General features: G+C 38.2%; 1 protein-coding gene across 8 annotated transcripts in view; it reads left to right on the top strand.

The window, feature by feature from the left end:
- Positions 1-9,318: 9,318 nt before the first annotated feature.
- FOXP1 (forkhead box P1) overlaps positions 9,319-14,292 on the top strand; it is a 628,729-nt gene continuing 623,755 nt past the window's right edge. For 6 of the 8 annotated variants that reach the window (XR_015695877.1, XM_014054824.2, XM_087708882.1 and 3 more), the window contains exons 1-2: positions 9,319-9,460; positions 11,981-12,088. The gene's annotated coding sequence lies outside the window, so the exon portion shown is untranslated. Of the gene's footprint in view, positions 9,461-10,778; positions 10,798-11,980; positions 12,089-14,292 lie in introns of those variants that run through there. The other 2 variants (XM_014054822.2, XM_087708875.1) reach the window with 2 other exon arrangements.

Below are 14,292 nucleotides of genomic sequence, written 5' to 3'. Positions count from 1 at the left end.
CTAAGTGTTGCATTCTTGATGAATGTATTTTATTTTTCTATAAGTTCACAAGTGTGTTCAATCACACTTGGCCAATAAATAATTCTATGTAGTGGTGTATTAACCATTAAGCAGCTAAGCATGTGCTTAGGGCACCAGGCCCAAGGGGGCACCAGAAAGTTGAGAAAGAAAGAAAGCAAAACTAATGTATGTACAAAGGTGGGGAGGCACAAAGATTTGTCAGTGCTTAGGACACCAGTGAGCCTTCATCCACCACTGTTTCTATTCTATTCTAAAATGTTTGTCAAAGTAATAAGGAAATGTAGATTTTCTTGTGGTTTTATTTTGTTTAGGGTGATATTAGTGTTTGGATCAGGTATAGACTGATTTCAATGTCAGTTTCAGACTCAGAAAACAAAACAACTGCAATAAGTGAAAGAATGGTTATTAAAAATAATAAAGGACCAGGCAAAACATGCTGCATTTGATTGATGAAATCATGAGTAAGTTCTTTATTATCTCTACCCCCTCTGCCCCTTGAGTAGAGTAGCCCACTGTGGTGTATGGCATTCTGCTTCTGGATATTATGAAAGTTTCAAAATGGCCATTATGTTCAATGATTTTAAAATTCAGAATGTTAGTGCATAGACACATATCATTACACACAAAGGCGTCTCTTTGGATTACTGTGAAGATTTCCTTTGGGTGTTTGTAAAAGGGCTGTAGAGAGGCAATAAGAATGCATACTTCACCCCAGTCCAATCTCACACTGACAGGAAAGCTGTATAGTGAGAATGTAATAGTGTTCAATTGAGTGTGATTACAATCTGCTGCCTGGTAGACTCTCTGGTTACACACAGTTGCTAACTCAAATATGTACAAGAGCCCAGGCAGTCACTTGTACAAGGAATTTTTTAAAGAACTGTGGCACATGTTTAGGTATTGCTGCTTGGACTATTCTCAACCTTTAATGCCTTCTTCTTCGCTTGACAATGCTATTTCATATCCTACTATACAGGATATACAGGAGATTTCAAAATAATACTATGAGCAATTCTATGATTGAACTTTGGGAGGCAGGCACACTAACCTATATACTTTTTTCATTCGTGCTGTTTGTACCTCATTTATTTATGTTTTTAAATTTACTGGCTGCCCAACCCCAAACCAACAAGCAGGGTTTATGCAATTTAAACTAGGGATACACGGTCTGTGATAACAGAGTTACGTGATGATTCTGAATTTTTCACATTCATCTCCCCCCGAGTAGTGGGTTGCTAACCGGTTTATTATCGGTTCGTGCGTGCACAACACTTCTGCATATTCGCAAAAGCTTTTGTATATGCGCAGAAGCGTCCAGGCACAGCCTCCTGCCGCCATCACTACCCATTCGTCTGAACCAGGCTGAACTGGCAGCAACCCACCTCTGCCTCGAACCCTTTTCAATATTATCAACTTTTAATTTTTTGAGCTTTAACACAGTAAGCAAAAAAAACAAAAAAAAAAAAACAAAAACCCACACACATTTCATCAAAAAAAGAGAAAATGAACTCTCACACACTTTGCATTTATTTTACCAGCAAATTATGTAATGATTTAAAATAAAAAAATTGAAATCAGATAACATTGAAACAAATATATCAGTAAGCATTGTACATGTATTGGTATTTGGGAATGTACCCATGTAGTGGTTTTTAAAGAAAAGAATGTATTGATAGAAAATAAAACAACATTAAAACATTAAAAATATGTTAAATAGCAAAAGAGAAAGACAAAATTAGAGGGAAAGTGAGAAGGGACAGGGAGAAAGAAAAATTAGAGAGCACAGGAAAAAGCTACAGAAAAAAGTAACTTCCTACTTTCTTCAACAGATACAAACATAACGTACAATGACCCTTTGGGTCAGATCAATATGTTCTTAAAATCATTAAAAAGACCTTAAAAGAATTTTAAAAATGGCTTTCCAACGTGACATTATGAATATGAAACTTTATTATTTCTGATGTATTGAAATTATTTGATGTTCTTCTGAAACAAGCCATTTTTTAAAATTTATGTGACATGATATAGGCAAAGAATAGATGTCTTATCTCATTATTTCCTTTCTTCAAAATTTATTTGAAACAAGATTGCATCATCCATCTTTTAAAAACAGAAGAAAATACTTCATTATAATTATTTTCCCTCTTCCTTGAGCCAGACGCAGAGAGTCTCCAAAGAGAATTAGAGGCACACAATGGACACCACAAACAGGAAGACAGAAGCAAATTTACCTATGTATTGTTGTGTGATACTGGGAGAAAGAAAGAGGCAATGTAAAGGCATGAACTGTGTCAAAGAAGGAAGCACAAATAAAATGTTTATTTCTCTTTTTTTTTCCTCTCATCTCAAAAGGAAAGGGAAAGGCTTCTATAAATCCAGCAGTGATGACTTGGTTTTTCTGTTTTTCCAATGTAATTGGAGAAAATAAACAGAATAATTTCATCTTTTTATTAAATAAAATACGCTATAGATACAGATAAGATTTTCTGATATCTTGTTACAGACAAAATGCAAGAAGAGCAACTTCACATGAAGAGTGACATTAAAGAGATGGGAGGAAAGAGGGTGGTGAGATTAAGATGCAAGCTAACAGTATTTTTTCCCCAAGAGAAACTTCCATTGAGATGAATCTATTTTATTTATGGCATATAATAATTCTATTATATGGTTTTGCATAAGTTAGAATTATCCAGCCTTGCAAATGAGAATGGTAGGGAAAGCACGGGAAAACTTTTAGTTTCACATGTTATTACATTTGAAATACTCTAGATCAGACTATTCTGGATAAGCCCCATAACATCTTGATGCCTATCTAACATCTGTAATAACATCTATCTAACATCTGATATAATTTAACTAAACTAGCATGTGAATAATAACTGGTCTGAAATTCTTAACAATAGCAGACTGTAGCATTTTTCTCACCAACTAAGCCACAAAACTGCAAGTTAATCAACACATTTTCAGTATAAATTTAATATAATTTTAGTACAGTAACTGCATATACCCAACAGGTTAAAATTCTAAAAAGGTATCCAGGTTAAAAATAGAAGATATTCTGCCCAGGTAATCAATGAATTAAGTAACTGGCTTGCAGTAAGTGACAGATCAATTAATTGTATTTTTAAATGAACCATTATTATATCCACACATTCAAGATTGCTTGCTTCAATTACAGAACAAAAATAAAATTACAATGTCAAAAAGAATATTTGACAAATTGCCAGAAGCAAGCGTTACATACCTTGCTCAGAAAAAAGCACTAGCTATGAACAAATTAAAACCCTTCCTCTCTTAAACTCTATTTTCAGTCATATAAAGCTCTGCATTCAGAAGCACATTGGCAAAATAAAAATAACTGCCTTTCTCTAATAAACAATAGCATTATTTTACTATGGTGTGTGTGTGTGTGTGTGTGTGTGTGTATATGTGTATACATTATATATACATTACATTATATATATATATATACACATATACATATACATATATATATATATATATATATATATATATATATATATATATATATATATATATATATATAATGGATAAACAACTTCAAAATTAATTCCATAGTTTTCCTCATGACAAAGGTTTGTTGACAGATTTTAAGGATCCTCACAAAACATCTAAAATCTGAAAGACTGCAGGAAACATGGCTCATAGGATACAGGGGGTGGGGCAGAGCAATGGCTGGAAAAACATTCTGACTTTAAAACTGCAACACCTATAATTATAGAGGCGTCATCACCTCCATTTTTTAAACTAACAAGCTGTAGTCATAACCTGTGTACACCCTTACCAAAATCTGCCAAGCATTCAATCACACCTGGGATTTAAGGTTTGAAAGGGGAAGGAGTTTCTCTCTGTTTGTCTTTGCACTTGTAAAACAACTACAGCAGTAAACAATTCAAGAGCAATTAACAATTGCATAGGAGGTAAGGAATAAATCCCACTGCTGTTATTGTCAGAGGAATTAATCACATTTTATAGAGCTGGCAGACTGGCTTAAATCAGCACAGCAAAAACAAAACAGCCCATCTTTTTAATCATAAACACATGTTTATTCAAGTGCTTTCAGAATGCCTGCCTGTCCCCCCCCCCAAAAAAAAAGATTGAGCAATCCTAACATCTCTTACCTATCGTAATTATTTTTAAGTCTTTTGCTTTTATTCTTCATGCCTTTTCTTCCAGTAGGAATAAAAGGCTGGGAAAAAGGTAAAGAGAAAATTAAAACAGGCTGACAAATGTCTCCACCTCCATCTTAAGTCTCATGTATTTATAACTAATTCGTTTTATTTCAGGTAGATGAGCTATAACATGAAGCTTATTGTTATATTGGTTTTTTTCTGACAGTTTAGCCAATTTTGTCTATTCATATTATGATATAGCTTTCTAAATATAATTACAGATTATTCTTTTTTAAAATAAATTTTATCAAAACTTTTAACACAGAATAAAAAAATTAAAAGATTTAGAATGAAAAGATCAGAAAAATGAAAAAGAAAAAAGCAAAGAGAAAAATGCAGAAATCAAAGAAAAAATACAAAGAAGTGACTTTTGATTTTCTTTTACAGCAGTTGTTAAGTATAAATATAAAATAGCAACAGCATTTTTTGCATTTTCTCTAAAATCTATTATTTTTCTTTGAATCATCAAAACCACGACATTGTTTTATTTTGTTTCCTGCAGAAAATCATTAAGCTGTTTCTAATCACCCTTAAATTTAGACAATGTTATATCTCTAATTCAAGTGGTCTATTTGGCCATTCCAGCAATTTCCATCATCTTCACTACCCATTCCTCTATTATGGATAAAGTTAACTCTTTCAACTTTGGGCCCAGCCTTGCTAGAGTCATCATATATAGAAACACAGTTCCATATTTTTTTTCCAGCTGCTTATCCATCAATTTCAAAAGAAAAGTCTTTGGTTTTAATTACATTTTCAAAATCTGTAGTATTATATATAATGGCGTGCACAATTTTCTAGAACACATCCATCAAAATTAGAGATTATTCTTTAAGTACATCTAAATTATCTGTTGCCATACAAATATTTATTTTTAATGATTTTCCTCTTATTTATTTAATATGTAATGAATTACAGGAGGCGTGAATACTTTGCTCTTGTTCTATAAAAAGTATATCAGGAGTCTTTCTTAAGAATTCAAATCTGCAGTAATTACTTTTATCACCAAAAGGTGGCGTCATATTCCCATATCCTTTCGTCTACACAAAAAATCCTTCCTGTTTTAATTTGCCAAAAGAAACTTCCATTTGATTACTGATCAAGAAATTAAAATGTGCTCTATATGAGTGCAACGTGATAGTGTTGAAAATGAACAATATGTTAAGCTGCAGTTAAGATCCCCATTAATATCTACCAAATGGACATGCAAACCTTCATCATTTTAGTTGAACAGATAATGGAATGTAGCACCTCATATTGCAACATAAAAAAGACTTATTATTTTATGGTATTTCTTATTCCAAAATACAAATATTCTACTATAAAATTTGCACTACTAAACTGATTTATCAATAAATGCATTTGAATTCATGTGGACTTATTTTTCAATGTATATATCTATAATAATATAAAAAAAATGAAGCAATAAATGAAATTTTAAAAAATAAATTAAAAATGACTATGAAACAGGGAGCTTGATGGAAACTTTTAGCATCCTTATATCCATTAATTTTCCTTATACAAGGCAAAATTACTGTGACAATATTTTTTCCAAAAAACTTTTGCTTTCAACAATAACAAAAACCTCATAACTGAAATGACTAAAGCAATATTTAAATTCTATAGTATCCTTTCAGACTCAATATAAACTGTTTGTTTTAACTGTAATCTATTGGACATGTATATTTTGAATCAATTCCTTTTACAACACTCATCCTAGTATTAAAACTAATCTGAGCATTTTGGAATGAAAATGCAAAGTATTTATTTTTCAGTTCATACGTTAAATTCTTTAATCTATGAAATTTACAGAGGTCTAATAGTATATCTATACTTGATTACATTAATCAAAGCAGAAAAATGATTTAAACACACGATAATCTGGTGCATAGAATCGCTGCATTTTAGTGTTAGACAGACTCTCATGTGACATATAGGCATCATGCAACTAATAAAGCATTCTGATAGCTATTAATTTGATCTGTAAATGTCATCAAATTTTAGGAGATAACCTTTGTTGTTGTAAGACAAATGTAAAATTGTAGTGTGCATTACAGTGCAAGTCTAAATTCTATTTCTTATATATAATGTATTAATCAATGTAAGAAATCAACATGCCTATTTAGCCCATTTGACATCATAAAAAAGAAACATAGAACTTAGTAGTAATAGAACTGAAAAATGTCTATTGCATTCAGGAAAGCCTATATGTACTTGCTTCATTATTCTACCCTTTCAATAATTAGTTAGGCTACTACACAATTGGACCAAAGGCCTAATTTAGAGACACGTGAATCCACTAAATTTTTTCCAGTTTAAGAATTAATACTGAAAATTTTATATGGAGGACATATAAAATTTTTATATATGAATTATATATGGAATGCAAAAATACATGAGAATTTACAAAAAAATAAGATTGAGGTGGAATACAAGACCAGAATTTATTCTAACGCAAATACTAAATGTTTTATTTTTATAATTTTCTAAAAAGATAGATACCTAGTTTAATTTGAAATATGCTTAATTTATTTTAAAATTGTATTTTTCTCAAGTAGACCTATTATTATAATATTGCTAATAATATAGTTAGATTGGGATCGTTTGCAAAGCCATAACTGGTTAGTCTTATACACACATTTACTAAGTTCAAAGTTATCTGCCTTCTATTCTTTGTTCAATGTTCATTCAAAATTAAGCATTTGTGGAAATACTTCAATCCTGTAAATTCCCAGTGGAAATTTTAAAAATAATTAAATTGGTTTAAAATGTAAGACTAATATTTTGATAACTGGGATCCCTTTCCATATATGATAGGCAAAGGGGCATATAATTAAGGCACATATGCAAAACCAAGGACTAGGCAAAAATAATTGTATATGAAAGGTTTATATGTGCAAGGTTAAGGTGTAGGCCTTTTAAAAACTTGCATATAATGGAACCAGCATTTCACTCTAATACTTACCTGTCATGGGTTAAAGTGTGCATGAATATTTATAAAACTCCTACAAGATAGGTATAAGAATGGACTATTGAGGCTATGAAAGTGTTTTATTAGGGATCCATTCAGACCCCTTACTTATAAATAGTATAAAATGAGCGAACAAGTCCTTAGATTATGCATGTCAAGTATAGTGCATTGTTTAGTGGTTAAACCACAGGTCTGAGAAACGGAAGAAGCTTTGAATATTACTCACAGCTTTACCACTGACTCATTGTGTGAACTTGACACAGGTAACATAACCTTTTCTGTTCCCTGATTTACTTATCTATAAAAATAATGAACTATGATTCTGTATTGCAGGACTAGCTTGGATACTTTCAGAAATGGCTTTGAAGAGATGATTACTCATATATATTAGAACAAATATTGAAATTGCATTTTCTCAGCCTGTAAAAGATTGCCAATAGGCTAAGTTAGGAGAATAAAGGCCTCAGTGCTACAATAGGAACCACATTGAATTCAGAGTGTTTGCAAAATGTCCATCTTGTCTGTTCCTAGAAGTGACTCTTTATCCAGCTCATCTAAGCAGGAACAAATGTGGAGAAATAACCCCCTCTGCTTTTTAGGGGTTCTCTCAGGAAGAGTTAAGTTCAGCAAATTTGTGGAGAGAATTGATGTTTGAAAAATGCAAAGAAAAAGTTTCTTCCCTTTTATCTCCTCCAGATGGAAACCAATCTTATGAAAAAAGAAAACAAACTTTTTCTGGAGTATTCTTGCACTCTAAACTTTTATTTCAGAATGGATACAGATGCAGGTAACTGAGGTTAAAAAAAAACACACACTCTGACATGATAACTGGTCAACTTTCTAGGGAGAAAGCAGGGGAGGCATATCAATACCCAGCCAATTTCTCCACCACTCTTCAAAACCCAAAACAAACAAACAAACAACCAGCAGGAAGTTTTGTTCCTCTGTTCTCCGGGGGAGCCTTTCTTTCAAAGCAAGCCCGTGGGTTGAACGCCGAGATTCCTTCCAATCGAAGAGACTTTCCTCACCTCCGGAACAAACGCGGCACAAGGGTTAAGGCGAGCCTTGAGAGATGGTGGACGTGTCTTGTTTCTTTGCACACATGCGTTTGTCCTTCTAGTGAACTTTCACCTCCCGAACTCTCCTCTTTTCATTGGGTAAAGTGCAAGGGGCAAGTGTGGGGGGAGAAAAGGGGAGAGAGCGCGCGCCGCCAGAGAGAAAGCAGAGGGGGAAGAAGAGGAAATCGGCTCGCGCAGCATTTGCACTTTTGAATTCCTTCCCTTTCACGCGCCTCCGTCTGTGTTTTGTTTGTTTGCTTGGGAGAGGTGGGGTGGGGGAGGACCTCGGATTCCTTTTTTCTGGAGATCTCGAAAGGATCCAACAAAAGCGAGCCTAAGATTACCTAACTGAAATCGACTCACCTCTCAAAATCTCCCCCATTACCCCCGCGACCCCTCTGTTTTCTCCGGGCTGCCTTCTTCTTCTTGCCCTCCCCCCCCCCCGGTCTAGTTTTCTTGGCTTTTCTACCCTCGCTTCCTTTTCTCCCCATCTCTGCGACTCTCCCACCGGCAGATCTCCTCCTCCCCGCCGGCTCCAACACCTCTTTGCCGCGCTCCGTCCCCTCTGCCGCCTCCTCCTCCTCCCCTTTCCCCCTTCTTTTTTTTTTTTTTGCAAACGCGATGCATCTCTCCCCCCCCCCTCTTCTTCTTTTTTTTTTCACTGAGCCTTGTTTACCCAGCAGGTGGATGTGACGTCAGGGACTCATAACAGCAAAAAATAACAAAATCTCCCTCCGCGGGGTGTTATTTTTCCTCACCCTTCTTCCCCCAAAGCGTGTTTTTTCCGCGAAAAAAAAGCCCCACGCTCCCGCGGCGGCGACGCTCGAGGCGGTTGGAGCACCGCCGCGGGCAGCCAGGACGGCGGCGGGGGATCCAAACGGGCGAAGAGGATCGCCTTCCCTCCCTCCCTCCTCCCTCCCTCCTTCCCTGCTGCCGCTGGATTGCCTTGCCTTTGCCTGATTACTGCTGCTGCTCTCCCCTTTTGGAAAGCTAGTTCCCGACTCGAGCGGAGGGCTCTATTGTTATTTATTGTGTGCCTGTGTTGCACGCTGTGCCTCCTGCATGGGGCTGGCTGGCAGGCTAGAAAGGGAGAGAGAGGGAGGGAGGGTAGGACGGAGTGAGTAAAGGGAGGGACAGACAGACAGACAGAGTCACTCACTCACCCGCCCGCAGTGGGGGGAGCCCCTTAGCTGGCACCGCCAGGCCGTTTCCAGCGGGTGAGTTTGCCATTTCGCATTTTCTCATCCACTTTTAAGTCTCCTGTTTGTTTGTTTCTAACCCCCTTCACGTCTCCTCTCCAACATCCCTCTCCCCGGCTTCGGACCCCCCTACCCTCTCTTCTTACCTTTCTACACGTGCCTTGGCATCCCCCTCTTCTTCTTCTCTCTCTCCCCCACTCCCCCCCCCGCGCCCTAGCTTTTGCATAAAGCCCTTTAAAGACGCAATGAGGGGAAAAGCTGCGGCTCTTTCACCTCTCAGGCTCTTCCTCTTTCTTTTATGTCCCATCTGCGTACCTCATTCATCTCTTTCCTTCCCTCCCATTCTTCCTTCCACGCGCTGGACGATGCACACATGACCCTAGCAAGTTGGAAGCCGCTTTTGCTCTCCGCACCCCCCAACCCACCCCCGTCTCTGTGTGCGTGCGCGCGTGTGTAAAAAAAAGAAAAAGAGAGACCCTAAAGCGGGGAAAAAAAGGGAGGGTGGGAGGCGATCGGACCCGGGCAGGGTTTGCTGGCGGGTTGCGGGTGCGCTTCCTTTGGTTAACTTAGGGCACTTGGTGGCGAGGAAGAACTTTTAGTCGACTTGCAACAAACTTTTGCCCCGTGTGTTTTTGTTTTTTTTTGCCTTCTCTTGCTTTCGTTCAGCGAACTTCAATGGATAGGCCTTTGGGGAACTCACACCTTACTCCGCACACTTTAACTTGAACTCGCCGGTTTTTGTCCGCGCGAACGCGCACGCACTCAAACACACACACATAAACACACACAGGCACTCGGGTCACAGTTCCGTGCTCTTCTCTTTGGTCGAGCGTGCGCTGTTGCTACCAGGCTTCCTCTCCTACCTACCTCTCTCTCTCTCCATCCCGAGGGTTTGTATTATGAGTGTGCAAACCACAGAAAACAATTTACCAGTTCGTGCACACCAGAGCGCTCACTTAATCGCGCCTATTAAGGCTTGCATTTAATGGTACACTACAATCCAGACCGATTGAACGGCTAATGCCTCCCCCCACGCCAACCGTAACCTATTTCATTACAAAGACACCTTCGGACTAGACTAGAGGTTAGAAACACGATTATACACAAGTGACAAAGCCGACAACAGTACTAACCTCTCTCGTTTCTAAGACCACATCGGCCAAAGCACTTGTGTGGTCGGTAGTCCCACGCTCGCAGTAGGGACTGGAGGTGCGCGGAAATTAGTAATTGAACGCATAGAAATACCTTAAAATCCAACGGAAGGGAAAGCAAGAACAGACGCCACAAATTTACACGCTCACGCGCACGCATGCACACGCTCCCGCTCGCACGGGCAATGTAAGAGATGTGTGCAGGTATGTCGAAAGGTCGTCGAAGATTTTTTTACAACCCCCCGCCCCCAGTCCTCCCCTCAGCCCCGTGCCTTGTGCTCGGTGTCGAGCATAAGGAGAACTTCCCGCGCAACGACTCCTGCGCCTTGTTGAAGTAGCGGTCGCCGCACATTCCAGGAAAGCACGCTCGAGGGAGCCCCAGACGTGCTATTATTTCTCAAGCGCTCGGCAACACCCGTCCACAACGGACGGACGCATCCTTCACACAAGCAGCATCACTGACTTGGTCTCCCTCTTTTCTCTCTGTCTCTGTCTCTCCTCCCCACCCCTGTCAATCAAAGTTCCACACTACAGTACCATAATCTCGCCCTGCTGTCCGTGAGCCCCGTGCCTGCGCTAAACTCCCTCGGTCCGGTCTCTTGTACCTGGTACTGGTTTACTGCCGCCGGACGTGCCGCGTGTTTCGCCGCCTCCGGTGGCTGCAGCGAGCCAAACGTTTTCGCAGCCGTGGAGGGGGGGAGGGGGGGAGGGGGGGAGAGCTTAGGAAAAGTTAGAACGGGGCGCTGCAACTCCGGCTGCGCAAGGTATCTCAACCAAATACCCGGGCCCTTTTGCTTTTCCTAACTCCCTTCCGGGGCTACCTCGGTGCCCCTCCACCTGTTGTTGGGTCTTGCGATGACGGCAGAGCTAGAGTGATTTTGAAGCGTGACAGACCCTACCCCAGCACGATCTTTACTTTTTTTTTCTTCCCCTCTTCCCCTCCTGTGCTTGGAAATGAGAGCATGTCTTCCCACCTCACCCTCCGGGCAGCGGCTGCTTCCCCGCCTTGAGTGCCTCGGTTGTAGCCGTCTTTTGACCTTCAGTTTCCCACATCCAAGCATCTTGCCATGATTTTCTTTTGGGGCACCACTTCTACAAAAAAACGAAACAAAAAACCCAGCAGATTTCCAGCTGAGTTTGGAGGAGCGTTGAAACGGGAGAGTGAAAGGGAGACTCTGTGTTTGTCACATTTTTAAATCCTATTACTAGAGCAGAGTTCTTGATTTCCTTTATTGCAAGTGCTTTCCAAGACATCCCCCCCTCAATCCCTTAGACACAAGCACATACTTTCCCCTCCCTCTTCCAGGTCTTAGCCTCCCCGTTCCTTAAGCAAAATCTATTTTGTGGAAACTTACTGAAAGTACCCTTGGTTTCTTCTCGACTATAGAATACAAAGTTTTTGCCTGCCGGAGATCACAGGAGCAACAAGAGCCCCTGAGTTAGGAGTTGGGTGCTGACGGTGGCAATCACACCATTACAGAGGTTTTTTCTATAGGTAAGTATAAGAGAACATAGGATAACAATTGTGAATCATTCAGAAAGAACAAAAAAACCCCCTCCAATTTGCCAGATGTGTGGGCTCAGTTTTTTTTTTTTTGCTTCAAACCATGGAAATGAGAGAGAGAAAGAAAGAAGGGTTGCATACAGAATGCAACGTCCTTGTTTTTAAGATTAAAATTAGAGTTCAGGAGTTTAGCAAACAATATAAATGCTGTCATAAAAGATGATGGCAATTGTCTCCTTCCCCATTTCATCCCATCCCGCTTGATAACTATTAATTATTTCCAAGTCATTGTGTTCTGATACTGCTGCTAGCCTGATTCCTAAGTGTATTGATTTTGCAGTGTCTACATCTGACATGGTTTAATTTTTTACCCAATTTTCTTAAATAGAATGTAGTAAGACAAAAAGTGCAGGAATAACTATGGAAGACAATGGCCCAGCTTGTATTGGTTTCAGTTGGGGTAGGAATGTTGAAGTTACATGCCCAATATGATCTCTGGAATGTCTATTGATTCTGTTTAAAAAAATGAAACATTCCCGCTCCTTTGGCAGATAAATTGAGTTTTTAGAAGCATATTGTTGCTTTCAAATACCTTGTTGTTTGAGAATGAGAACCCTTAGAAGTTTCTGGTTTCATTTCTGATCAATGTTATGAATGCATAATGGGATAAAATTTACATATGGTGTATAGGTTTGATACATAGAGTGTTCATATGTTGAATTATACCATTTAAAGATGCATAAAATTTATTTCCTATTTACTAGGTAGTTTTAACATTTAATTTTTTTTAATCTGGCTTTTATGAAGTCACAAAAGTCTCATGGGAATTTTTGTACTATTATAGATAATTATAAGGAATACTGCTGATGCTATTTGTTTAATGTAATTGCTTCTACTTTTAATTGTACAATGCCAAAGAGGAAAGGAAACCTTTTAAATACTTTATGATTTTTTTTTATGAAGAAGAAACAAGGATTTTCCAAGCTTAAAAAGGAAATAGCCACTGCGTTGTGTTAAGCTCAAAGTGAATCTGGGGGAAGAATTGCATCTAAGAGGATTGTAAAGAAATTTGGACTGTTTCAAATGATGTGTAATTCAATTTAATGTTTTTAGTACTATGCAGGATGAAAGAATGAGAGAACCTTGTCACTTTTGTTCAAAATGTGTCAGCTACAATTTCATTGCAAAAAGGTATTTCAGCTGTAACTTCTTACATTGGCAGCATTCTTTCCTTTCAGTCTTTTTAGTCATTGTATGAGAGAGGGATGGAGGGGGGGAGTCACTTTTTTTTTTAAGTAAACAGCTTCCAACAAGTGAACCTTGACAACCCAGATTAGGGAAGGCAGCAGAGATCAAACAAAGCTGCTGCCGGGGCTGTCCTTAAAAGCAGCTTCACTGAAAGATTCGGACTATTCGATCAGGCAGCAAGATTTCTGTGTTCAGTTATGCAGAAATGGACCATTACAAACACTTGGTTACTAAATATAAAGATAACTTGGAGGAAATCTTATCTGCATTGTATTGGTTTTAGATTTTTAATCTAATTATTATTTGAACGACTAGTTAATTTAAAGAAAGGCTACCCCTGATTGGACCGAATTACTTATTTATGCTCCACTGATGTGCAACTGTCTTTTTATCTCCAACACCTTGAAGTGCAAAGATGAATGCTTGTGCTCTCCAGAATATATAAAAATGGTCAGAAAATAAAAGTTTAGCTCTTTGGTTATAGGCTCTCTGCATTGTCAGGGAAGACAGATGTTTTGCAGGCTACAAAAGCATTCTTAATATAGACTGGAATAGTTTCATTTTGCAATAGTTTTGTATTTTGTAGTTTTAGAAAGTTGAAGAAATAATTTTTGAAATTCCGGAACATACTAGTCTCACTGATCACTAGTTAGAATTTTTTTTTAAATTAAAAGTTACCTTACAGTTTTCCCCCAAAATTGCAAGTATTAATTATAGTTTTTTATTAATTTTAAATGTTTAAAAATAGCTTTAGATAGAATTGCCATGCCATACACTATTTACTGAGAAATAAAATACATTATGTTCCTAGGGCTTATTACTTAATTTATATTAAACTTGTGATGCAAGCTCCTTTATTCAGTTGTCAGAGAGAAACCCCATTGAAATCAGTGGGATTCCCGGTTCCACCACAAAAGCGCGTAGGACAAAATCGCGCTCGACAAAAG

The sequence above is a fragment of the Thamnophis sirtalis genome, unplaced genomic scaffold (assembly GCF_051295495.1).
Source record: "Thamnophis sirtalis isolate CommonGarterSnake01/CBP01778 unplaced genomic scaffold, rThaSir2_p1.2 scaffold_3, whole genome shotgun sequence".
Taxonomy (NCBI): domain Eukaryota; kingdom Metazoa; phylum Chordata; class Lepidosauria; order Squamata; family Natricidae; genus Thamnophis; species Thamnophis sirtalis.
The sequence above is the reverse complement of the archived record's forward strand: the minus strand, read 5'-3'. Positions and strand labels throughout refer to the sequence as shown.